Source organism: Terrapene carolina, unplaced genomic scaffold, assembly GCF_002925995.2.
Source record: "Terrapene carolina triunguis isolate 2854851 unplaced genomic scaffold, T_m_triunguis-2.0 Scaffold58, whole genome shotgun sequence".
Lineage (NCBI taxonomy): Eukaryota > Metazoa > Chordata > Testudines > Emydidae > Terrapene > Terrapene triunguis.
In genome coordinates this window covers 44,146,014-44,172,590 of record NW_020664409.1, presented here as the reverse complement: position 1 = coordinate 44,172,590, position 26,577 = coordinate 44,146,014, and positions in this window count along the sequence as shown.

The window sequence follows — 26,577 nt, the reverse complement described above, 5'->3', positions numbered from 1 at the left end:
CAGATTTCACCCTGCCTTCCAGATGCAAAATCATACACTTCATTCATCAGAAATACTTAGACACTTGACTGCTGCCAAAGATTCTAGACATAGGTAGAAAGCACTCTCTGTGCTCTTGAATGTATTTCAATTGAATTAATAGAATGCCCGAAGCACAGTGTTTGTAAGTGGAGTACATTAAAAAGAGAGAAACAAGGGAAGAACCTATTGTTATTTTAGTAATGTCCTCTTCATTCTTGCTCTCTTTTCTCAGGGACTCTTTACTGGCTCCTCAGAACTATAAAGGAAAAGTCTTTTAGGCTTCTTTAAAAGTTGATGATACTCTTTCTTGGCCTGAGGATTCCAAGAGTGATGAGATAGTCATTTGGAGCAGACTGTTGTGAGGCAGCAGAAAATAGAGTAATAAGAATGGTGCAGATCCTTAAACTCCAGTGTCTATAAGGGAATTGCCACCAGCAGGGGAAATGGAGTGATTGAGACTGGGGCTGTGGGCAGCTACAATGAGAAAAAATGTGAGTATAAGACCAGGGGGAAGCTGGAGACAAGGAAAGTGGGATTTTAAAACTGACTGTGGGTAAGAGCATCACAAAACTCAAATGTTACTTGGTTTATTTTTGTTTATAATGAATTACAATTTTGTCATGTTTATTATCTCAATTTATAATCATCTGCAAATAGTTTAAAGAAAATTAATATACTTCTGTGCAAAAAATGGGTAATATTTAATATTAATGACAGCACTCAATTAATAAAATGTTTTTTTCACTCAATAGTTACTTTATTTAAACTTAAAATATTGGGCCATGTAGTGGTAACTGGGCCTACAAATTTACCCTAACTGTGAATTCAACTGTTAAAAGTGAGTGAAAATTCACAAAATCTAACAACCTATAACAATAGATGTTGATGGGAAGTTCAAAAAAGAGAGAAAGATTGCCTACTGATATAATTCAAAGACTATGTTAAACAAGAACATTGTGAGATCAGAAATCAGTGAACTAAAATTGGTGTGTTGGAAACTGGGCCTAACTGATGAACAAAATAATGAATGGATGGTTTATCAACCTATCACTCCCTTTAGGGGGTTCTTTAAAAAAAAGACGTGGGAAGGAAAACTGGCTAGTGCCACAGTGGCTGAGTGAAAGGCAAAAGAAGGGGAAAGAGCAAGTTTCAGCATCCTGGATGCCACCCCCAATGTCTCCTGGGATCCTGGACCTTCTTCATCCTAATCCTGAGAGATGCCCTGATATTATCTATCTTTAATAAAAGGCTAAAAGATTTTTAATGGTATGTTTGCCATGTTTGCCATGATACTAAGCAGGCTGAGGTCTCTGTATACCAAACCTTCTTTAAAACTGCTTAATATTGGACAGTTTCTTAGTCATATTAACATGTTTGACTCTTTGACCCTTATATTTCATCTAAATTAATACAACAGCCACTCTCTTCTGGAGAAAGTGGGGAGGTAAATCTCATGTCTTTTGACTGGTGAGTGAGCTCCCCATACCCCATTGCAGTAACATGTCTGCACAGCATAAGCAGCACACACATGTACAGAATGCTCATTTGTGAGTGGGCACTATTATCAGTCTATATTTACTACCGTGCTCTACCATTTCATGTTATAATTTTTTTCCACCATAAGTAGCCAAAGTAAGGAAAAATCCTGGAAGTGCTCAAATTTTTGAAACACAGGGAATCTGAGAATGTGGGGCAGCAGTGAAAAAGTCAAAATATTTGCTAGTCCAATACAAAACAAATTAAACACAGAAGGACTAGATCAAACCACCAAGATCTGCATGTGTGGAGGGGCTCCTCCATGCAAAAATCACCTCCTTCCAAATGAAAGAAAGTGGCCAGCTTTAAGGCAGCATTTGATCTTTGCTTGGATTCTGCAGGGTACTCTTCATGAGTCCAGGGAGCCACATGGGGAGAGAAGACAGGATGAGAAGGAATAGGTAAGGTTGCAGGGGGCATATCATTCCAACATTGGCCCTGAAGAAATTCCACCCCAAGGATAATACAGTCCCCAGGCTGTATTATCTTTCTGATGCCCTCTCTGTAACTGAGATTCCCCCATGTATACACACATGCCCCTCCACCACAGTACACAATGTTAATTGTTAAATGTTAGACCAGAAGCCCTCTCAGCCTATCTCCGGGAATGGAAGTGAGGGTGGAAGATATCAGGAACACAGAGCCTGCACAGATGTTTGAGACATATCCTTGTCTCCTGCTGTTGCTGTGTGGGAAAACATAGAGATCCCAGGGGATCCACACTAAAGGGGCAATTGGGGAGACACCTCCAAGAGGAGAAACTTGCAGAGATATCCTTCCCCTTTGCTGCCATCTGTGGGTTGCTTCACAAGGGGGCGACCAAGTTAAAGGTTAATATTGGCACCTTGTGGGATTGGCAGGGCCGGCTCCAGGCACCAGCTTCTCAAGCAGGTGCTTGGGGCGGCCGTTCCGGACAGGGGCGGCAGTTCCAGGTATTCGGCGGCAATTCGGTGGACGGTCCCTCACTCCGCCTGGGAGTGAAGGACCTCCCGCCGAATTGCCGCCACAGATCGCGATCGCGGCTTTTTTTTTTTTGTTTTGTTTTGTTTTTTGTTTTGGCTGCTTGGGGCGGCCAATACCCTGGAGCCGGCCCTGGGGATTGGATGATGAAAACAAACACTGTGAATTAGAAAACAAGTCATTCATGGAGAGATAGAGAGAGAAAGAGATGCCAGTAATGGATGTAGCTGGATACAAAACTGTAAGGACTAAAAGATTGTAGAAAGGAGAATGACGATCAAGACCAAATCAATTGAACCTCATTAAAAAGTGATAAAGAAGAGAAGCGAGGAAAGACATAAGCTTCCATCTTAAGTTGATATAAAAGTATTGACTGAAATGCCAAAGGAAATGACAGTATCTGGAATCATAGGTGTTGTAGAAGACTTGGAAAGTCCGAATCTATGAACCCTGAAGTTAACGTACTCCCTTGACCAGAACAAGGTCTATTTCAGTAGTTGAGAAATATGGGGCACTGGAGGTCATAAGAGAATAGAAGAATGCAAATCAAATACGAGATATAATGGCTGAAACAGTAAAGTGGACTGAAAGTAAGATGCCTGGTCTAAAATGTGAAAGAAGAATTAAATGCAGATTCTTGAGTAGCAAAGGGCATAGTTTTTACTGGGAAATTCAGAAAAACTGGAATCTTGTGATGATGAAGCAGCAGCAAGGGTTGAGAAAATATAGTTCCACTTGATGAAAATGAAAGAATTTAGTTCAATTCACGCTTTGTAGGGAGCAGAGCTGGTTGAATAACTGACTAAAAATTTTAGCTTTTTTTTCCAAATAAAGTTTCCATTATTTAACCATCTCCAGGGGTGAAAGTAACTTAAAGGACTTACTGGTACGCCAGAGTCCTGAGCAGGGGGTGGTGGCCTCAACCGGAAGAGGCGGGGCCTTTCAAGGTTTAAAGGCCCTGGGGCTCCGGCTGTGGCTACCAGCTGCAGAGGCGGCTGGGAGCCGCGGGGCTCAGGGGCGAATTAAAGGGCCTGGGGCTCCAGCTGCCGCGGAGCTCTGGGCCCTTTAAATCACCGCAGGAGCCTGGCTGCCGGAGCTCTGGCGGGGATTTAAAGGGCCCGGGGCTCCCCGCAGCGGCAGGAGAACTGGGCCCTTTAAATCATCGCTGCGGAAGCCGGTCCAGTCCGGCACGGTGTACTGGCTCTTGCTGGTACGCCGTACCGTACCGTACCGGCTTACATTCACCTCTGACTATCTCTAAGAGAAAGTGGGCAGGAGGGAAAGATCATTCAGACCCAGACGCAGTCTTCTAAAAATATTCAAGTTTTGCCTGTAGTAAGAAAATTACCTTCTGAAAACAGGTGTCTGCAACAGGTGCAGTGGAACTGCCACTGGATGTAGCTTTCCTGCAAAAGTAGTTTTAGACGAACCATAGTCAGCACCGGTTTCTAAACTGTGATTAAAACCTGCTCAGAAATTGCCCATACCTCATATTTCTTGCATCCTAAAATTTAATCCTTAATCAAAAGTCTGCTTGGATTTTTTTGTTCAATTAACTGTGCTGAAGAATATTTTAGGAGAAACCAAACCTATTTTATAGCTAAAAGAATCAGGGACTTATAGTACCTAGCTATTATTGAATTTTGTATAAAATAGTTCCTCTAGTTGGTTGTTCAGAAGAAGATCCTCTCTGCTGACTGAACGGCTTCTTTAGTAGTTACAAAGAGCAGAAATTGTAGCAATGATGTCAGAAATAATCTCACCAGTTCCATAGTTATTGCTGCATGTAGATAAACATTTGCCAGTCACACCTCACTTCTTAATTCCAGTAGCTTATTCTGGGGTTCTCTTTAGGGACAAGAAGGAGGTAAAAGGAACCTTGTTAGAGTGCAATGCTACAAAAAGAGAAGTTTTAGAATGCTTAGGCACAAAACATTATGAATTGTTATTAGCAGTATATGATAGCACCTAGAAGCCCAAGCCCCATTGTGTGATATACAAACATAAACAGATAGTCATTAAAGAGCTTAAAAACTAAATAGACTAGCCTTGGCTGATGAATTTATTCCGATAAATACATACAAATAATAAAATAAAACTTGAATAATAATAATTCCTACAATAAAATGAACAAAAAATGGCATAATTTCAATCTAAGTAAAATATGTAACAGCAGCACAGGAACTGAGCAGGCGTGTGATTGGATACCCTGCCTAGAACACCCTCCTTGCACAGGCCATGGCATGAAATGTGTGCCTGCATCAGTTCCCCTCCTTCAGAGACCCCAGTAATTTCATATCAAGCTCTTTTGCCTCAATAATATGCCTTCTTGGAGCTGTGTATGTTGTCCTTTAAATCCCAGGACATCTAATCCCTCAATGCACCACATACCACACTCCTGTGTCTTCCACCATACCTGCACTCTTCATTGTTCCTTTCCTGTCCCTCTACCAGGACAGCCACCCCAGCTCTGCCAGCTGTGTAGCAACCCTGCTCTTCCCAGTGACAACCAACTCCCTTCCCAGCCTCCTTGAGGTACCCCTCACACCCTCCCCCTTCGGCTGGCCCTCTCACTGTTCTCCTGGTCCTGGTCTCTGCCATGGAAATGACAGCAGGTAAGCCCCTTCGCCGCTCTCCTGCCTTTAGCCCTGTGGCCCTGGCTTGGGGAAGTCACCCAGGAACCTCCTCTTGCTGTCTGCCTTAAGCCTTCACCCGGATCATCCTTCAGTTCCTTCTGGGACCTTCCCCAGTCTCTGGGAGCGTTCACTTGCCTTTTCCTGATTGACCCAGCTCTGACTTCCTGGGTCCCTAACCTCTCCAAGTCAGTGGGAGTAAGCTGATGAATCACTGGTGCACTGGCCCTGCTTCCTCTTAAAGGGCCATTTTCACGCTGTGACAAGGGGCTTTAACTCCTCACTCACTGACAAAATGATCGGCATTAATGAGAGGGCAGGGCCTGTGATGCCCAGATTTCAGGAGAAGAAAAGGAATTGTTTTTAATTCCCCTTTGCTTCTGATATATTATCTCTAGTGAGGAAGGGATTAGTGGAGGTATGCCCAGTAGAAGTAGTGGCAGTGAGCAGGGATTTTAGCTTTCTCCCAGCTGACATTTTCTCTTGAGATAATGAAGTGGATGAAGTCTGGTGGAAGGAGACCTAGAATTCAATGGTAGTATCAAAAACATTGCTTTCAAAGGAGTGGCCTAAAATAGCAGAGGAACTGAAGAGGTGTAATACACATTTTGTCAGCACCAATGGAAAACACCAGTAGCATGAGGCGGTAACTTAATACATTCTGTGATTAAGTCTATGATGTTTTGGTATTTTTGTAATGGATTAGGTTAAGTAGACATCTCAGATTCCCAACCTTTTTCATAGGTCAGTGTAGTTTGGGCATTAGGTGCGGGACATTGCAGGATGGTTATACCTTGCTGATGATGCTAAAGGAACATGCTGGTTAATAATCCTGATTGAGCTGAGCTGGTGGAGTGATATTGCTTTGAGGTGGCAAGTAATTCAGTGCCAAACTGACAATTTATGTGTATCTGCAACCAAGTAAGTTACAATTTGTTCAAACAACCAAATTGTTGCAACTCCAAAAGCTTTAACAATTTCAAAAGGAGTAAACTGAAGAGAGAAGGAATTGACCAATTTGTTGGTCAGAGGTGAGTTGGCTGTGTTCTTCCATTTAACTTCATTTTAAAGGATTATTAAAAATACAATTTTATATTCATAATCTTTCAGAACAGTATACATTTCGTGTAAGTTTTCACGCAGTCAAAAACAATCTTCAGTTTGTGGTATAATATCATAGTTGGTGCTTTTTTGTAAAAAAAAAAACAAAATAAATATTTTCTTGTAAAGAAAAAGAATTAAAGTAAAATAATCCAAATCTAAATTACCACCACAGGCTGATTATAATTAAATAAATTTAGAGATTGAGCCACATTTCTCCATACTAGCTAGAGAGTGATCAATTTCAGTTTTGTAAAGAATCTCCTGATTTTATTTATAAGATTCCATTTTAACATCTATAAAGGATAATAGGTGTTTGTAGGATGGCATGGGAGAAAAAATTCTATTAGCAAATATGGCTCTAAGGTCTGAGTGTCCATATGCTTAAAAATGAGAGACCTTTTTCCTCTAGGGCCATAAAACAATATTGCCTATGCCTCATAATTCCTACTACATTGTCGCAATATTTTTCAATTATGTGAATATTTTATTTATAATATATTTTTATTTTTATGTATGCATTTATGTTAATAGCTTGCTTTATTATCTGCCTGGGGAAACAGGCTCTTCAAGTTAGAGTAACAGTTTAAAGTGCAGTACTCATGAGGAACTGTCTAATAACCCATCCAAGTATGGTATTGTATGTCATGCTTATTAACCAGCATTATTACTGAATTTCCTGTTACAGAAATCTAGTACAGAGAGAGAAAATTTAGGCATTCTTCTATCCAAGTGGTCCAGTGATTATAAATGCTTAAGGATGAATGCCCTATCAGATAAAGCACAAGATGGGGTATTAGTTGGTGTCTGTTTCAGACCATCAAATCACACTAAGGAACAGGATGACCAGGTCCTTATACACCTATCTATAAGTGCAGGAAAAGGGGGTAAAAAAACCTGTTTTATCATGGGGGACTTCAATCTGAGTTTGAGGTCTCATGGTGCCAGAATTAAAACATCCTTGGAATTTCTAAACATTATAGATGACAAATTCCTAATTCAAAAAGTGTTACATCCAACAACCGGAAATTCTATATTAGACCTCATCTTGACAGATAAAGAGGAATTGATCACAGAACTCAAAATTAATGGTACCTTACATACAAATGATCATGACTTGATCACATTATAACATGCAAACAGAATAAAGTACACACCCGTTTATATATATATACTTAGTGCTTTAACAGGAAAACAATTGAGGCAAATCAGTTAGGAGGAAGAATTTAATCAGAAAGAGGTGAATGATAATTGAGAATTATTTAAGAAAATTTTAGTAGATGCCCAAAAAGCCACAATTGAGAAAGAAGGCCATATGGGTTAAAAAAACTGACCTGGTATAGATGGGAAGTAAAGGCAGGTATAAATATGTAACACAAATGGAAGAAAGGGGAATTTGATAGAAATGCATATAAATCAGAAGTTGGGAATTGTAGAAAATTGATAAGGGAAGCAAAGGGACACAAGGAGAAATTTAAGGCCAATAGAGTTAAGGACAATAAGAAGGAGCTTTTAAAGTATATTAGGATCAAAAAGAATCCTAACAATGGTATTAGTACATTACTAGGTGGAAATGGTAGAATTATTAGTAATAATGCAGAAAAGGCAGAGGTGTTCAATTAATATTTGTTCTGTATTTGGGAAAAAGAGATGTTATAGTCATATCCTGTGATAACAGTGGAATGGAAAGAGAGTACTTGATGACTACCCGTTCTCTTCATTCTCTCTGAAGCACGTGGCATTGGCTACTAATAGAAGACAGGATACTGGGCTAGTTGGACCTTTGGTTTGACCCTGTTTGGCCATCCTTATGTTATCTAAGGAGGATGTTAAACAGAAGCTACAAAAGTTAGACATTCTCAAATGAACAGTGAGGGATAACTTGCATTCAAGAGTTTTCAAAGAGCTGGCTGAGGAACTTGCTGGACTGTTAATGTTGATTTTCAATAAGTCTTGTAACAGTGGGGAAATTCCAGAAGATTGGAGGAAAGCTGCTGTTGTGCCAATATTTAAAAAGGATAAATGGAATGAATTGGGAAATTATAGGCCTGTCAGTCTGACGTTGATCCAGGTAAGATAATAGAGGAGATGATACAAGACTTGTTTAATAAAGAATTGATGGAGAGTAATACAATTAATGTCAATTAATATAGGTTTATGGGAAATATATCCTGCCAAATAAACTGGTTATTTTTTTTATGATATTACAAGTTTGGTTGATAATAGTAATAGTATTAAGGTAATATATTTAGATTTCTGTAAGGCATTTAACTTGGTACCACGTGACATTTTAACTAAAAAATGAGAAAGATATAAAATTAACATGGCACACATTCAATGGATTAAAATCTGACTAACTATTAGGTGTCAAAATGTAATTGTAAATGTGGAATCATCGTTAAGCAGGTGTATTTCTATTGGGATCCTGCAAGGATTGGTTCTTGGCCCTATGCTACTTAATGGTTTTAACAATGACCTGTAAGAAAACATATCAGTGATAAAGTTTGCAGCTATCACAAACATTGGGGGAGTGGTAAATAACGAAGAGGACAAGTCACTGATTCAGAGGGATCTGAATCTCTTGATAAACTGCGTGCAAACAAACAAATTGTGTTTTAATACATCTTATTGTAAATGTATAAATACAAAGGCTCAGTCCAACTCCCACTGAAGCCAATGGAAAATCTCAATGGTAGTTGGATCTGGTAGTAAATAAAATAATAATCACTGTATTTAATCATCCTGATTGTTTCTTCAACAAAACATGCAATATTATTCATCTATAGTAAATCATTTACAGTCTGAAAGCCCAATAAATAAGCCTAAAATCTAATATAATCTAATGAATGATATTGCAGAGCTGTTTTCCACTTGACAAATATGTCTCCTCTTGACACTAATGGGATTAACATACTTATGCCCAGGGAGGAATAAACCATTGTGTGGATATTTTAAACAGTGCATTATTTTCTTTCCTGAAAAATGTTTTATTAATTTTCATATTCAATCTATATCATTTTTCTATAGTCAAAAGCAAACACTTCTAATAGACTTAACAGAGATATTCTTGTACATGCACTGAAAATGCTGCAGTTTGTCTTACTTTTGCATAAAGGAGCAATTCATAAAGATTAGTGGCTTGGCCAATAGATATAAATTTATATTATAGACAGGTAAAAGCAGGCAAAGTGTAGTATCAGTCATATTGCTTTAACAGACATTCCCTTCCATAGCAACTATCATTATGTAATTTCCAATGGCAATAACATTTATTTGTTGCCATTTTCAAGTGTGTTTAAAACAAAAATAAAATAAATAAATATTTTTACACAGTGAACCTTTCAATGTTAGTTTCAAAAGCAGATTTTACCCTAACTGACCAGGCTCTTCAAACTTATTCTTTTTTTTTTTTTTTTTTTTTTTTTAAATCTTCCTGGGTTTTAAATCCAGGAGACTGTATTAGTCACTAAGTATTAATGATTATACTTGCCAGTGGGTTGACATCAAATCAAATCTGGTCTCTTTAATACTTCCTTAATAGAAATGGGAATAATCAGCATCAAAACATATATGCCAAGGGGAATTGAAAAGAAACAAATAAAAATGTCTCCGCTTTCTTGATTTGGTCTTCGTATTTCTATCGTAGCTCACACGTTAATTTTCTTAAAGCTTCTTAATTCTATATTTAATTTGCATGCAAATTAAAATGTTTCACACCCCAATACATTTAGATTTGCATCTTTACTTCTATAATTTCCCATTCCCTTTTTGCTTTCCTTGTCTGTACAGATTTTCTTTCTAATGAGATTATTTTAACAACTTTCATGAAGCAGTTTGTTTTAATTTGCCTCTTTTGTAATTAATTATGTAGATTCTAAATAGGTATCTATCTCTTTGCAATAAAGTCCTTTTGTTGGTTGTTCAGCCGACGTTATTAAAATGGTATAGTTCCGTAAATTGATTAGCTCAAAGTTTGAGAGAATTGAAGCTATATTTTTTAAAGGAATGTGAGTTAGAAACATCAAGTTTAAAATACATTCAGATATTTTCCTTCATGCTTATAGGATTGAAGTGGCCACACTTCACCAGCCCTAGATCTTGCCTTTACCCAGATAATTTTCAGTTAATGCAAAATAGGCACTTATCAGCAATCCTCTCTTCTCTCTCATGGTATTGCTTTCCACTCCGCAGCTTGGCTGTAGAAACATGCATACATCTAAAATAGCACTGTGCATGTGCCAAGAATCAAGGAAAGAGAATACAATGTGAATTAGGATAATTATACTGATCATGTATTTTATCAAGTACCCTGATGAGCAGGCCTATGGAGGACAGTGAGAAGTGCACTGTTAACTGGGATGATCAAACATAAGAACTTGACTAGGCAAGGGGAATTGAATTCCCTACTGGCCAGGCATCATATAAAAAATTCCCATTCTACTACTCAGATTCATGGACACTGAACAAATTAGAAAACTGAGGTATGCTGGAGAATATTACCATAACATGAACAATATTCAGAAAGATTCATTTCAAATGGTTACTGAAGAACCTCAGTGAGGGAAGTGACCATTTTCTATTTTCCAACTTCTAGGTAAAAATCAGGTCTGATTAACGTAAGCAATGGAGCCATTAGATTTTCAATAACCACTATCATGAAGGAATTTTAATGTGCAGTGAAGAGACTAGAAAGCTGAAAAGTGCTGACAACCTGAACAATTGTGACACCAGTGTAGAGAGCTAGAAAAAAGAACCAAAACTTACATCATCTCATAGACTCTGACCCTAAAGTCTAGGAGATGATGTATAAAATGGAATAATTTTGTCCTCTTTATAGTCAGACTCTTTTAGACCTTTTCACATCCACTCTACCAATGTTTAAGAAGATTTTCTTGGTATAACTTACACCTTCTCTTGGCTCATTTGCATGCAAATTCGATTTTGCATGCGAGAAAGAGAGAGGGAGAGACCCCATATATATTTCCTTCCACTGAAGTCATTGTGAGCACAAAGAAAATGTAAGTTGCATCAAGTTACAAAGTTAACTATCTTGATTTAAAATCCAAGTCACAGGTAGTTTTTATCTTGTTGTAGCTAGCTGGGGTTAACACTACTCCCCTGAGGTTTACCTCAACTAGCTACATCAAGGTAAGAACTATCTGTGTTTGTCTCCACTAGGATTTACAGAAAGACAGCTAACTCAAGTTAGCTATTTCAATATAAACACACACCTAATTTTCCCACAGTGAAGCCATAACCTGGATGTCTGAATTTTACCATAGATTCTAATGGGGTCTTTCCTCCTATTAGAACATTCATATACTGTGTAACTTCCATTGGTAGAATAATATCTGACACTAAAGAGTAGGGAAAATATGAAGTCTATCAGAATTCAAAAGTGATTAGCTGTAGATACAAACCAGAAGAGAGTGCTAAAGCCTCCCATTTCTTGTATGATGACCCATAGTATTTAAGTCTGCACCTCTATCAAGCAGAATAAGGGAAAATTTTAGAGGGAAGAAATAGGTCATTAAACACGTGAAGAGAGTAACCTCTTTACTGCAAAAGGATCAATGGTCATAATAAAAGACAATAAAAAGCCAGAGTACTGGGAAAGGTGGTCAGAGAGGTAAGAGTATTAGCCAGAATTTGCTAAGGAAATCCAAGCTTTAGACAGGATTGTGGAGAGGCAGAGAGGCAAAAAATAGCTTTTTTAAAAGAAGATAAATGATAGCAGCAGTTTTCAGGGCATCAGGGAAAAGAGCTAGTGTAGACAGAGTAACTGATGCTGGCAATGATATAAAAGGACCAAAGATAGGGAGACAGGAAGCCATCATTAGATTAGAAAGTGGTTGCGTGAAGAGATGTCTGTCTTCATACTAGAGATGATCCTTGGTGATGGCTCTGATGAAGGAAAGAAATAGAAAGAGATGTTGGTTGCTGGTCTATAAAGAGAAAAAATTAGTCATCTACTCTGAGTAATAATGTAGTTCTATATCCTTTTTAATATAAAAAGGAGGGACCTGGCAAACTCCTCAGGGTGCTGGGTGGAGAAAGAGATGATGGGGAAATTGGGGTGTCACAACCCTTCACAGACATCTCTTCCTGAAGATTAGGACTTTAGTTTTGTCATAACATTTTCCAGGAAAAGCCTTAATGTAATCACAGTGAAAAGGGAAAGTCGTGGAACTATAGTTTTGATAACAGCTACGGTTAGTTGCATAATTATGTAACCCAAAAAGCCTTTATTTTCCCATTATAGTGCTAATAGATAAAACTTTGCTGTGGATAGAGTTGAATATAATAGGACACCAGTACAGTTAATATATCAGTATTCTGACCTTGTTAAAATGAACCTAATGCTGTAGTTTTAATATTTGAAGTATTTAAACTTTGTATACCTTGGGGAAAGGGCAGCATCCCTACAGGAGCTGAAATTCTCACTGCTCTGGATCTTTGTGACAGAAGAACTTTGAGCTCTTAATTGCTTTGGGGAAATTTAGATCCATATTTGAGCTTTTTGGTTCAAACCCATCTCCTTCAGACAGGCACTACAGAAGCATTTACCATGGAAGGAATTAAGTGAGAAGAGAAATATCTGCACAGCAGTGCTGTGGGTCAGGAGAATGGAGAGGCTTAAAAAAGCCACCAAGCTGAATTTCATGGAACAGTGATTACTAATGGTGTTGTCAGAGACAGTTAAAAGAGAAGAACTTGAGACGACAAGGGTGAGACTCCTTCTGTATGTGGGAGGCTGTACAATAATACGTGTATTCAATGTTGCTCAGAGGGTTGGGAGTTGAAGTCTCCAATGTCAGAGAGTAGAAAGGATATAGCCAATTGTGGTGGTGAAGTCTGATACAGTTTGAAGGAAAGACTTACATAAACTACAAACAGCCAAAAGATTAAAGTTTCAATTTGAATTGAATTTGGTTTGACAGCAGGTGTTTTGAACAAATAATTGTTATTTGTCTGTTTTTCAAAGGAAAATATATCTGCATATTCACCGTCACCTGTAGTCTGGTTATAGAACAGTGGAGTTAAGAACATGGGCGATATCTATTATTTTTGTGAGTATTATGTATGCTTCATTTTGATTGTTATGCTATTTGCTAGCAGGGTTCAAAGGATTAATTCCCACAGGAGCATCCTACACATCCACAGGAAGGCAGATAGTGGCTTTAGATAATCTAATCATCAGTACTTAACTGACAATACAGGTGTCAACACCATTGAAATGTTGCCTTTGACCAATCTGAGCTCAACTACTCTTGCTTGGGATGGAAAAGGGGACTATCAGGCAAGACATCTGAAAAAAAACCTCTAGAGCTGATAAAAACCTGAGTTCAGGAGGGAGAGTGGGTTTTCAGGAAACTGCTCATGGACAGCAGACTGATGTAGAGGGAGACATTCTATGAGATTTGTCTTAAGCAACTGAGTTTGACAGAACTTTAGGTAAGTCATATGCATGTAGGCCTTTTTTATTTAAACCCTTTCTCTGATTGCCATGTTTCTATGGATAAATAAATAATACTTGCTTTTGCAGAAGCTGAGTCACTGCATTTACCAAATTGTCCCAGCTCTTGAAAACAAGAGTGTCTTGCAGGACCACACCCAGCTGCATCTGGTGAGGAATCACTGTTAGCAAACAGGGGTGCTGTAGCCCAGGGACCCAGTCTAAGTGGGAGAAGTGCAGATTCCACCATGAGAGGTGTGAAGGTGTAATGCCTGCCCCATGAAAGAAATGGGACTGGGATCAAAGGTCCAGCTAATTCTGTAACCATGACACATTGCATGGTTTTAATAGGTCAGTGCTCTGATTAGAGATGGGCCTGAGTAACAAAAATTAAGATCCATATTGCAAAACACCTTCTCCCTCCCTCCGACACCGTCCTCCCCCTGCCCCCGGATTCTTTGGATGTGGGGTTTTGGTGCAGCCCATTTTAGAGATCAGGGCAACTAGGAAATCTGGGACCAGATCATAGCTTGGGTTCCAACCCTTCCCTCCAGAATGTGAGGATGTTTGGAGTGGATGGTTTGGTTCAGGCCCATCTCTAACTTTGATACTGTAATCAAATGAAAGTTTAAACAGCAATGGACACAGATGTGGCATATTCATTTTAATGAAACACGAAGAAGAAACTTCAAGTTTGAAACAATCATTCCTGAAAATGTATGTTTGTTTTTCAGCCAGCCCTGAACTTTCTTCAGTCTCCTAAGATATTTCACTCCACCACACATTTTGGAAATAAAAAAAACCAAACAAACATATGTCTATAGTTGTTTACCATTTACGAAAAACTCTCTGTGTACATTACAGGGAAAAAATCGGTTCTATGTTAATCATTTCTAGTTTGATTATTAGGTTCAACTTTACAATAAACTGTTCCTCATTTACTATATTTTGCTATTTTCATGGATTCTGAATGACTCTTTCCTGAAATTTAAAGAATTCATTCATGTGTAAACCATAGTAACCCTCTGAAAAGTATACAGAACACCTACCTTTCCACTATGTACTTTCTTCTAGACTGAAAAGAGTGCACTCTGAAGTTTGTTTCCTATAAATGACATACAGGTCACATAACAGGAGATGATTATTTACCTAATAATATGAATAAAGGACTTTCAAAGCTCCTTTATGTATTGATAATTCCAACCCAGATAAATCATATTCTCTTTGATGTGCCAATTCACATCTAATGCCAGCAGGGAAATTAATATCTATGAATTAGAAACAATCACTATTTTTGCCCCTGTGTTAATATTACATCTTCAGGTTAGAATTAAATTTTCCATAATTGAATATCGGTTTAATATAACCATTTCCTTCACTTTGTCTGTTCTCTCCACTCAGCCAGAATGTTATAATCATCGACAGACTACAGAATGATTACTCATTTAAAAATCTTTGTACATCAAGGTTTGTAGGGCTCCCCCCCCCCACTGGTAACATCTGTTGTTATAATTTCATTTACATAAGTAAATATCAGCCCCCTGAGAAGATCAGTAATGAAATTCTGGCTCCATTGGAGTCGGGGCAAAACTCACATTGATTTCAATTTGGCCAGGATTTACCCCAGATTTCTACTCTGAAAAGAGATATTTGACTTTAAATATAAAATAGGGGACTAGAGCTATGGAAGGGGGAGACACCGCTGAACACACATCTAGGTCATTGTCACAAATAAGCTACAGGAAGTTACACTAGTGGAGGATCTGGCCTCTTGTGTGAGAGAGGAAATTAAGATGGGGAAAGTGAGCATTGGCAAAAACAAAGGATGGAGGGGGCATTGCTCCTTCAACATTTTAGGGAAGTAGTGATGAAGAAAATAGTGTGCCAGAGTCTCTGCTCTGCTTGACTTTTCCATCTCACTACTCAAGGTCATAACCTGACTTGACCTTGTAATAGGGGAGGAAGTATTTTGACATCACGATTTTCCAAGCTACACAAATGTTTCAAAAAAAATTTTTTTTTCAACCAACCAAAGTGCATTACTAAATAGAAATCACATGCAGAGCTCTTCTTAGGCAAACTCACTGTGAGACGCTACAGTGCCCTAAACTACCTTTCATTTACGTAACAATTTTCATCCCTGAGGAACCTAGAGTGCTTTAAAAGCTTCCTCCACAATCCCACTCTTTCTAAATAAGTTACTATAGACATAGGTACATGCGTATATAAAACAGAGTAGTTCATCCACTCACCACTGAAATGCAAACACATCTGGGATAAAACAATGAAGTCATTAAACAGAACACAATAACACAATACTATAGATTAGAAGAGGAAGCAAATATATAATTGAAATTTATTTTAGACAGGCATAATATGATTACTCAAAGAGAAGTTTCTCCAGGGCAGTAGGACCAGCCTTCCTGCAATTCTGAAAACTGTTATGGGACTTTAATAACCATAGCAGCTAGAATCTCTATTTTGCAAAATATCTGTTAGATAATACTTCCAGCAGAGCCAGACATCTCCTAACACTATGTTGGGGGATTTGGTTGCATACTGATTCCAACAGTGTTTCCCCACCACCACCACCATCACTAATTTGTTGTATGAATTATAATTATTCTCTAAAGAAGGGGGTTTCACCTATTGCACATTAACTCCACATTTTTCTTTTCCAAACAAATGCTTGGTTCTTCAATTAAGTTCCCATGTGGAACCATATCAAAAACTTTGATCACATCTAGCTGATTTAGGAAAAAATCATCTCAGTGTAACTTTGTGAAGACAAAGGTTATACCAGTGATTGCTCTAGTCCAGTGATTTATGTTTAATAAATCCCCCTTTTCCTACTGGTCTTGTAATTACATTTAAAAAAATATCAGAGATGAGTTCTCCAGGAATATTTTTAAATAAACCCTTGTTACCTAAATATTGCTCAATGTTGTTCTGTACAAACCACTTACATAATTTGTCTATTGTTTGCACAAGTATTTTATATGACATTTAACAGTTTTACATTTATGCATATGCTTCAATTTTAAAACGAAGTAGCAGTTCATGGGTTTCATTTTTACAGCACACTTATAACAAATGTACATTAGAATTTCTGGACCAAAAGACTGGCCCAGGAAGGACAATTAATATAGAATGTACTATGCAGCAAAATGTCTTGTCTCACTTTGCAAACATATGATGATGAGGTTCAACAGTAGAACAACAAACACCATAGGAGTATTTAGCATGAGATTTAACAGCATGTGGTTATGGACTGTCAAAGGGAGATTCTCCACAGTGATACTTTAGTTATGTATCACTTTTAGTATCCCTTTCTAAAACTGGAGATTTGCTTAGGACACGCTAAAGGATCCAAGATAGTGAAATTCAGCAGAGGAGCTTGCAATAGAGGTGACAGCAGGTTATATTTTACTTTGTTTGGTTTTTCATTAAATATTATTACAAAAAACAAATTATAATACAAAGATGAGGAGATATAGCATATATAAAATAAGAAAAAGGCATGTCTAGATATAGAAAAAAATCCCTCAAACATTCCAGGGAGAATAAGCAAACCCTCTGAAATAAGTTGAACATTAGAACCGGTCAAATATCAGAATTTCCATGCCATAGGAAATTCCAATTTTTGACATTTGTTTTTGTCCTCAATTGGGAAGACAGTCAAAATATCAATTTTTTTGTGAAAAACAAAGTAGATCTCAAAGAATGCATTATGGTCATGGGACTCCCATGATGCACTGCGGTTCAGCCAGAGTGGGGCTGCAGTGCATCATAGGAAATTTAGTCCCACCAAGGAACCCAGCCCATAGAGAAGAATGGATGCATGATGCACCCAAAGAACAATGCCTGTGTGAGGCAAAGCAGCAGCTCAGGCAAACAGAGATGAATGTTGAGATTACTCACAACTAAGAGTTTCATTTAGTATCACAAGTCATAATTCAGACATCTTTTGATTTTCAGTCAAAAAAGTTATCAGCAAAATTGAAATTTTCCTGTGGAAAATGTCTGTTTTACAGCAACTGCATGTTCCATCAAAAAACATTTGATATAAAATTCCTGACCATCTCTAATGAATGCCTAAATACACAAAATAGAAACAAAGGACTGCATACCTTATAATTATTGAACAAAAACAATACATTAAGCTGAGAAAAAGAGGTATCATCAGAAGTAGGGAGTGAGATGGGTGATTTTAAATCTCACCCCCAACTAGTATTACTGTATCTTCAAAAGTTTCTAGCATAGACCTGACCTCAAATTAAGCTCTTTAGGTGAGGACTATCTGTTTGTTATGATTATGCAGTGCCTAATACAATGGATATTGATGTTGGTCCTGCTTTGAGCAGGGGATTGGACTAGATGACCTCCTGAGGTCTCTTCCAACCCTAATGTTCTATGATTCTATGATATCTGCTCCCTGACTAGGATTTCTACCTACTACCACACTACCAATACTATATAATAAATGTTAAAGGGTCGATGTATTGTTTTATCGAGGTGGTCATTTAACCGAGCTGGTCAAAAAGCTTTTAAAATGGGAAAATGCAGCTTTGTTGAAAGCAAAACTGCTTATGAGAGTCAGTTTCAATGAGTTTCCCCATTTGAAAAAAAATTGAAAAGAAATTTTGAAATCACCATAACATCAGTTTTGACGGTTTTGGAATGAAAAAGTTTTGCTGTTTTGAATCAACAACAACAACAAAAATTCCAAAAAAGTAAAAACAGGATGCTCTGGTGATTTCAAAACAACTTTTAATTTCAAAAAAAGTTAATTCAAGGTAAAAAAAGTAAACAAAAAGGTGTTGAAAACAAATTGAAACGTTTCAAAGTTATTGAAACAATATTTTTTGTTGACCCAACATGAAAATTTTGTTCACATTTTTCTGTTTGTGAAAGTTTAAGATTTTGACTTTTCATTTGGGACAGGAAAGAGGTTTGAAATCTCAATGATTCTCATGGGATTTGAAAACTGTTTCCCACCCAGCTATACTGTTTAGTGTAATAAAAAGGCCTTACATATTTTTGAATGTCACTTTGCTAGGCAAGGAGAATACATTTTCCCTGAGGCTGAAATTCAGCTTAATTTTGAGGACTTAAGTGGTGCATTAGCCTTGTGCTGGCCCGCTGCACAGCTGTTAATTACAACTTCAGCATAGAAAAGGTGGAATTTGTGTGCTTTGTGTGCTTTGGGCATTTTCCTACTTTACTGTTGGCCTTAAGCTGATGAACAGGAAGCAGGTATTTACATTTAGTTGCTTTAAATTAGCACTTTGGTAAATTAGGGGAAAAAATGCTAAGTATTGGAGAGCTGAACTCCCTCCCCTTCCAAAATATCATTTGTTACACAAGAAGGTTTAATACCTTGGTCTTATGTGCTCTGGGGAAGGGGCAATGTAATGCCTAATCCCCCACCCCCCTGCTACCTACTGGAATCCTCAACCCTCAGTTAAGTGCCCAGGCTCCCCATACAATGCATAGGGAGAGTTTGGCACTTAAGAAAGGGATCCTCAGAAGCCAGCAAGCTTAATGGGGAGCCAGGCAAGCTAGCCAGGGGTGAAAAGTAGGCCTTGGCTACACTTGCGAGTTGCAGCGCTGTAAAGCCGCCCCCAGCGCTGTAACTCACTCCCTGTCCACACTGGCAAGGCATTTGCAGCGCTGTATCTCTGTGGTTGCAGCGCTGCATGTACTCCACCTCCCCGAGAGGAATAGTGAGTATTGAGCTGCCGCTGCAGCGCTGCCGCGCCAGTGTGGCCGCCAAATGCGCTGTGAATGGCCTCCAGAATTATTTGGCAGTATCCCACAATGCCTGTTCTAGCTACTCTGGTCATCAGTTCAAACTCTACTGCCCTGGCCTCAGGTAACCAACCATGTGACCCACCCTTTACATTCCCCAGGAATTTTAAAAATCCCCTTCCTGTTTGCTGAGCCCAGCGTGGCGTGGAGTGCTATCAACGAATCTTTCCAGGTGACCATGCCTCCACGCGCCAAGTGAGCCCCAGCATGGAGCAATGGCGAGTTGCTGGACCTCATCAGTGTTTGGGGGGAAGAAGCTGTACAGTCCCAGCTGCACACCAGCCGTAGAAATTACGATACCTTCGGGAAGGTATAAAAGGACATGATGGAAAGGGGCATGACCGGGATGCCCTGCAGTGCAGGATTAAAGTGAAGGAGCTGCGGAGTGCCTACCACAAAGCCCACGACGCAAACAGCTGCTCGGGTGCTCCCCCCGCGACCTGCCGATTCTACAAAGAGCTGGATGCGATACTTGGGGTTAACCCCACCTCCACTCCGAGCACCACCATGGACACTTCAGAGCCGGTGTGGGGGAAAGGGGAGAGGAGGAAAAGGAGGAGGAGGAGGAGGAGGAAAATGGGAGTGATGGTGGTGGGCCGGATGGAGACACCCCGGAATCCCTGGAGCCATGCAGCCAGGAGCTCTTCTCGAGCCAGGAGGAAGGTAGCCAGTCGCAGCGGCCGGTACTTGGTGGAGGACAAACAGAAGAGCAGGTTCCCGTAAGCGTTTTTTTTTTTCGGGAAGGAATTTTTTTGGTGTGGGCTCTTTGGGAGAGGAGGGTTAGGCATGCATGCCTAGATGCGGAATAGTGCATTGATGTGGTTTATCACATTGCGGTAATAGGCCTCGGTAATCTCCTTGAATGTCTCATCCAGAACATGTGCAATGCGCTTGCGCAGGTTTATCGGGAGAGCCACCGTGGTCCTTGTCCCAGCCAGGCTAATGTGTCCGCGCCACTGTGCCGCGAGGGGCGGGGGGACCATTGCTGCACACAAGCAAGCTGCATATGGGCCAGGGCGGAAGCCGCATTGCAGTAGAAGACCCTCCCTTGCTTCCCAGGTCACCCTCAGCAGCGAGATATCGTCCAGGACGAACTCCTGTGGAAAATGTTGGGACAGTGTTCAGTGTAGGTGCCCCCTGAAGCTGTTGGCTCTCCCCAAGGCACAGAAACCCAGGAGGACAGTGCAGCCCTGAAACAATCAGTCCCCCTTACTCACCATTTTGAGGCGCCCATGGGATATGTGTGCTCTGTTTCGGACAGGAAAATTATGCTATTGTGTAGACCCTGTGTGTTTTCTACTCCTTAAGTGCGGGGGGAATCATTACTCTGTCTGGTATAAACAATGCTGCCTCTGTTAAATGTTGCATTTTGCCTATACAGCTGCATCAACCTTGAGACCTCAGCCGTCCCTCTTATCGCCTGCTCAAAGACTGCAAAGACTCAGGAAGAGACCGCGAAAAAGCAAAGAAGACATACTGCAAGAAGCGATGCAGCAATCTATTAAAGAGAATGAGAAAGCACAGAACTGATAAGGGAAATTGGGTGGGCCAGCTTTTGTGGCCTGCATCATGCGGGAGGTCAGACTAGATGACCATAATGGTCCCTTCTGACCTTAAAGTCTATGAGTCTATGAGTCTATGAACTGGAGGGAGAGAGAAAGCAGGATGCGCCAGGAAAACGCAGCGCACCGGCGGCAAAGCACAGAGCACCGGCAGTAAAGCACGGATTGGCTCATAAGCATCCTGGAGCGCCAAGCAGATGCTATCCAGGAGCTCGTAGCCATGCAGAAAGAGGAGCAGTACCGCAAATGCAAACGCCACCCCCCCCTACAGCTCTTGTCCCAAAACTCTTTCCATTGTGCCCCACTGTCACCTCCAACCCACTTTCCCCAACTTCCGTGTTCTTCACGCCACCCGCTGCCTCCAACACCAGTATCTTCACCACCCAACCCTGAAAACCACGACCCTTTCCCTCTGCACTCAACCCCCATCACCATGCAGTATAGCTATCCTGAAGTGCAGCACTCACTGCACAGCACACCAGACAGGACATACGCGAATCTGTGATTGTACCATTCCCCACTCCACCCCCTTGTTTCTTTTCAATAAATAATTTTTTTTTCTTTTCAATAAATGGATTTTTTGGCTTTGAAAACATTCTTTATTATTGCATAAAGTAAAAGACTCCTTAGCACAGGAAATAAACAGGCACTGAAAGTCTGCTTGTCTGCTTACCAGACACTGATTCCTAAAGATTGGAACTACTGCACTTCACTCCCGTGCAGGGCACCAGATATCACTGCTGGTTTTCAGCCTTGAATTGCTCCCTCAAGGCATCCCTAACGCTTGCAGCCCTGCGCTGGGCCCCTGTAATAGCCCTGCTCTCTGGCTGTGCAAATTCAGCCTCCAGGTGTTGAACCTCAGAGGTCCATGCCTGAGTGAAGCTTTCACACTTCCCTTCACAAATATTATGGAGGGCACAGCACGCGGATATAACCGCAGGGATGCTGTTTTCGGCCAAGTCCAGCTTCCCATACAGAGATCGCCAGCGGGCCTTTAAACGGCCAAAGGCACACTCCACGGTCATTTGGCACCGGCTCAGCCTGTAGTTGAACCGTTCCTTGCTGCTGTCAAGGCTCCCTGTGTAGGGTTTCATGAGCCACGGCATTAACGGGTAAGCGGGATCTCCAAGGATAACAATGGGCATTTCAACTTCCCCTACCGTGATCTTCCGCTCTGGGAAAAAAGTCCTGGCCTGCATCTTCCTGAACAGCCAAGTGTTCCGAAAGATGCGTGCATCATGCACCTTTCCAGGCCAGCCTGTGTTAATATCAATGAAATGCCCACGGTGATCCACAAGCGCCTGGAGAACCATAGAGAAATACCCCTTCCGATTAACGTACTCGGATCCTAGGTGGGGTGGTGCCAGAATAGGAATGTGCGTCCCATCTATCGCCCCTCCACAGTTAGGGAACCCCATTTGTGCAAAGCCATCCACTATGTCCTGCACGTTACCCAAGTCACGGTTCTTCTGAGTAGGATGCGATTAATGGCCTTGCAAACTTGCATCAACACGATTCCAACGGTCGACTTTCCCACTCCAAACTGGTTTGCAACCGACCGGTAGCTGTCTGGAGTTGCCAGCTTCCAGATTGCAATAGCCACCCGCTTCTCCATCGGCAGGACAGCTCTCAATCTCGTGTCCTTGCGCCGCAGGGTGGGGGCGAGCTCCTCACACAGTCCCGTGAAAGTGGCTTTTCTCATCCAAAAGTTCTGCAGCCACTGCTCGTCATCCCAGACTTCCATGATGATATGATCCCACCACTCGGTGCTTGTTTCCCGAGCCCAAAAGCAGCGTTCCACGGTGCTGAGCATGTCCGTGAATGCCACAAGCAATTTTGTGTCGTATGCGTTACGCGGCTCGATAGCATCGTCGGACTCCTCACCCTCACTCTCACTGTCACTTTGGATCTTAAGGAATAGTTCCACAGCCAAACGTAACATGCTGGCGAGACTCGTCAGCATACGCCTCAGCAGTTCGAGCTCCATTTCCCGCAGACAGATCGCGCTGCACAGAAACCGTTGAAAGATGGCGCCAAAGGTGGACGGAAACAAAGGGATTTCTGGGATGCGAAGCGATGCATCACGGAGCATTGGGACAGGAACCAGAATGCCCCACACCTACGCCCCCTTCCCACAACCCACGGCACCAGAATGGGAAGAGGTGCTCTGTGGGATAGCTGCCCATAATGCACCGCTCCCAATAGCGCTGCAATTGCCGCAAATGTGGCCACGACAGTGCGCTGGGCAGCTGTCAGTGTGGACAGACTGCAGCGCTTTCCCTTCTCAGCTGCACGAAGTCAGGTTTAACTCACAGCGCTGTACATCTGCAAGTGTAGCCAAGGCCGTAGAGAAAAGGAGTGAGGCTTAGGCCTAGAACCTCAGAAGTATTTATGCACGTAACTCCAACTGATCTGTGCTTCTCAGTGCCTGATGATGGGCCAGTGGGAGGCACTTCTTTTCTCTCAGGAGTCTTTCTGTGAAACCTTTCCTGGAGTTAGGTGCCTAAGCCAGGTCAGGCCATGCCCTACAGATGAAACACAGACCTTACTTGTGAAAACCAGAGAGAGACACCCACCCCACTACTGACTTGTGCAGAGCCCAATCTCTGGCTGACTTGTGCAGAGCCCAATCTCATAGGCATGCTCTGAGAATACCTATGAGACCATGCCCCTCTGGGGAGATTAGGCAGAGGAATGCCTAGTCTGAGAATCAGAGTGTCAGTTTGACGGAGGATTCCAAGCAACTTGATAGCTGGGGGCAGCATCAGGATTTAGGTGCTTTGAGCATGGCTAAATCCAGCCCTTCACTCAGGCTTCTAATTGAACCTTGTCCCTTTCTTTGGGCTTAGACCACTTCACCAGTGGCCAGTGGGGAAACCCAGGCCACCCACTACTCCAGGTCCAAATAGCAGCCACATACTGCTTCCTTTAATTGGTTGCTGCTACCTTCCCTGGGCCTCTTCCCACCTGGTCCCTTCACCTTTGCCCATTACCTTGGGGCTAGAGCTCTCAGGTCCTCTCGCTTCTAGGCTTAGCAAATGCAGCCTATCAAGTTCCTTTGGCCAGAGCGCCCTATCTTACACCTCTAGTCCCAGACAGTAACTGAGCTGCTCAGTCCCTGCAGCTCCTCTTATCTGTGCCTGCTGGGCTCTGATTGACTGTTTCCATGATGCCTCTCTAGGCAGGCCTGAAGGACCCACCTTTGCGGTTCCTTCCTGGGGCAGGGTGTAGTAGGACCTCAGAGCCTCAAGCAGGGGGTCTCAAAGGGCCAGGTTCACCCCATCACACTCCTACAACATGCTCATGAAATTAAGCTTTAGAGATCTGTTCCTCACAGAAATAATTTTTCCTCCACAGTCACTGAATCCCTTCATCAGTTGTCTGACATTTGAATCAACTTCAGAATGTCAACAAGGTTATAATTCAAGGGCTTCAAATCTTGTTTTGGCTTATTTCATTGGTGCTGTCAGCCACCCTTTCTGAATACACAAGCAAACTGTGCGAGTACTGGGGCTCTGTTTTTCAGCAAATTAGAAAGTGAAGTGCAAAAGGGATGCGCCTAGACATTAAAATATTTATTAAAATTACAAAGACTGACAGCTGAATTCATTACAAAATGGTATTTAAATGCTAACAAACACTGGTTTTGTATGCAGGAAAATGTATTCACTTCAACCAAATAAACTTTCCAGTTCTATGGTTGAGCAATGAGACTTCTCAGTTATAAAGCTACAGAATGCAAAAGGGCAGGGAGCCAAGCACAAATAGTACATTCTTAATTTAACATGTAAAATATTCATATTTAATATTTCAAACCTCAAAACTTTAAAAATGTGTCAGAAAGAATGATGCTTAATTCACTGTAGCCCTAGGGCAGAAGTACCTTTGGTGCCAAATGATTTTAGCATCCCATTTATTCTGCAGTTATACAAGAGGCTGGGAATCATGACAATGCTTTCATCACAGAAGAAGAATAGCAAAGGAATCACAATAAAAAAATTGGAATTAAAACTATGGACTAGACTATCTCCTGCAAGAAGATTAGTGAGAAATAGTATGCTTCTATCTTTCTATGCTCCCCCTACCCCTTGTTCTGTCCTTCTCCATCTCTTTTGACAACTACACAATCCTCCCAATTGCCCAGGTTTGGCAGCATAACCAACTTCCCCCTTCCCCTACAAGCCTAGACTCTCACCATATTTTCTCAGTCCTTCATATACAATATTTTTAAAGTGTGACATTTCATCCCCAATCCTATTTCTAGAACACCAGTTACAACACCCTTGGTGACATCTTACCTAGATTACTGCAGCCTCTTCCTCTGCTACTAGGGTGACCAGATAGCAAGTGTGGAAAAAATGGGACCAGGGGAGGGGATAATAGGTGCCTATATAAGATAAAGCCCTGAATATCGGTACTGCCCCTGTAAAATCGAGACATCTCACCTCAGACTCCCATACCCAATTTTCTGCTGCTAAAGTGATTGCTGCCTCTTGCAACTCTAATCAAGCAACCTCCCTCTTTGAAACCCTTCATGGGCTTCCCTTTGCCTAAGGGTCACATATCGAGGTGTTGCACAACTCCCCTCTTGCTTACATGCTAGAGCTCACATTTTGCTTTTCTCCAAATTCTCTCCTGCCCATCACCTTTATATCCTTTGCCCATTAAGTTCCTTGGAATGTGCCCTTGCAACAGTTTTCATCTCATACGCTAAATAACCTCCTCTTGTCCTCCAACCCCTTTTCAAAACACAGTTCTTCTGTGACCATTTTCCAAGGTGATCTGTGAAAGATTCCTCCACCATCTTGATTTATTATATTACCTGCCAAAACAGGTTAAAGGAATATTATCAAAGTAGTAAAGCCAGGCCTTCGAAAATTGGGAAATGCCAGAATTAAGGTTTCTGTGCAACCTTAACTCTTCCCCCTTATGCCTGGGCATCACAATATAGATTTTTAATGATACTCTTTATAAAAAAACCAAACAGGACCCCTGCCTTAATCAGCACTGTCTTTTTTATTTGTTTTTGTTTGATTTGATTTGGGGTTTGATTTAGGGGTTTTTTTGTTGGTTTTTTGTTGGTTTTTTTAAACCTATCAATAATGCCACCTTAGACAATAGACAAAGTATGGAACATTTTAGTGTGAACACTTAAAATTATGTCAAAGTCTTTAGCAATTAGAACAAAGGCCTATCACGGGAAGTGTTAGGCATCACTACCACTACCACTACCCCTTATAATGTGTCGACTGTTTAGTCTATGTCTGTAGAGTAGATTGTAAGCTTCCCGGGGGAGGGATCGTGTCTCCTTTTGTTTGTACAATGCAATCACACTGTCAGCACTCATTCAATTAACCATAATAAGTGGTTGAGAACTTAGGGTATGTCTACACTACGAAATTAGGTCAAATTTATAGAAGCCGGTTTTATAGAAATAGTTTTTATACAGTCGATTGTGTGTGTCCCCACATAAAATGCTCTAAGTGCATTAAGTCGG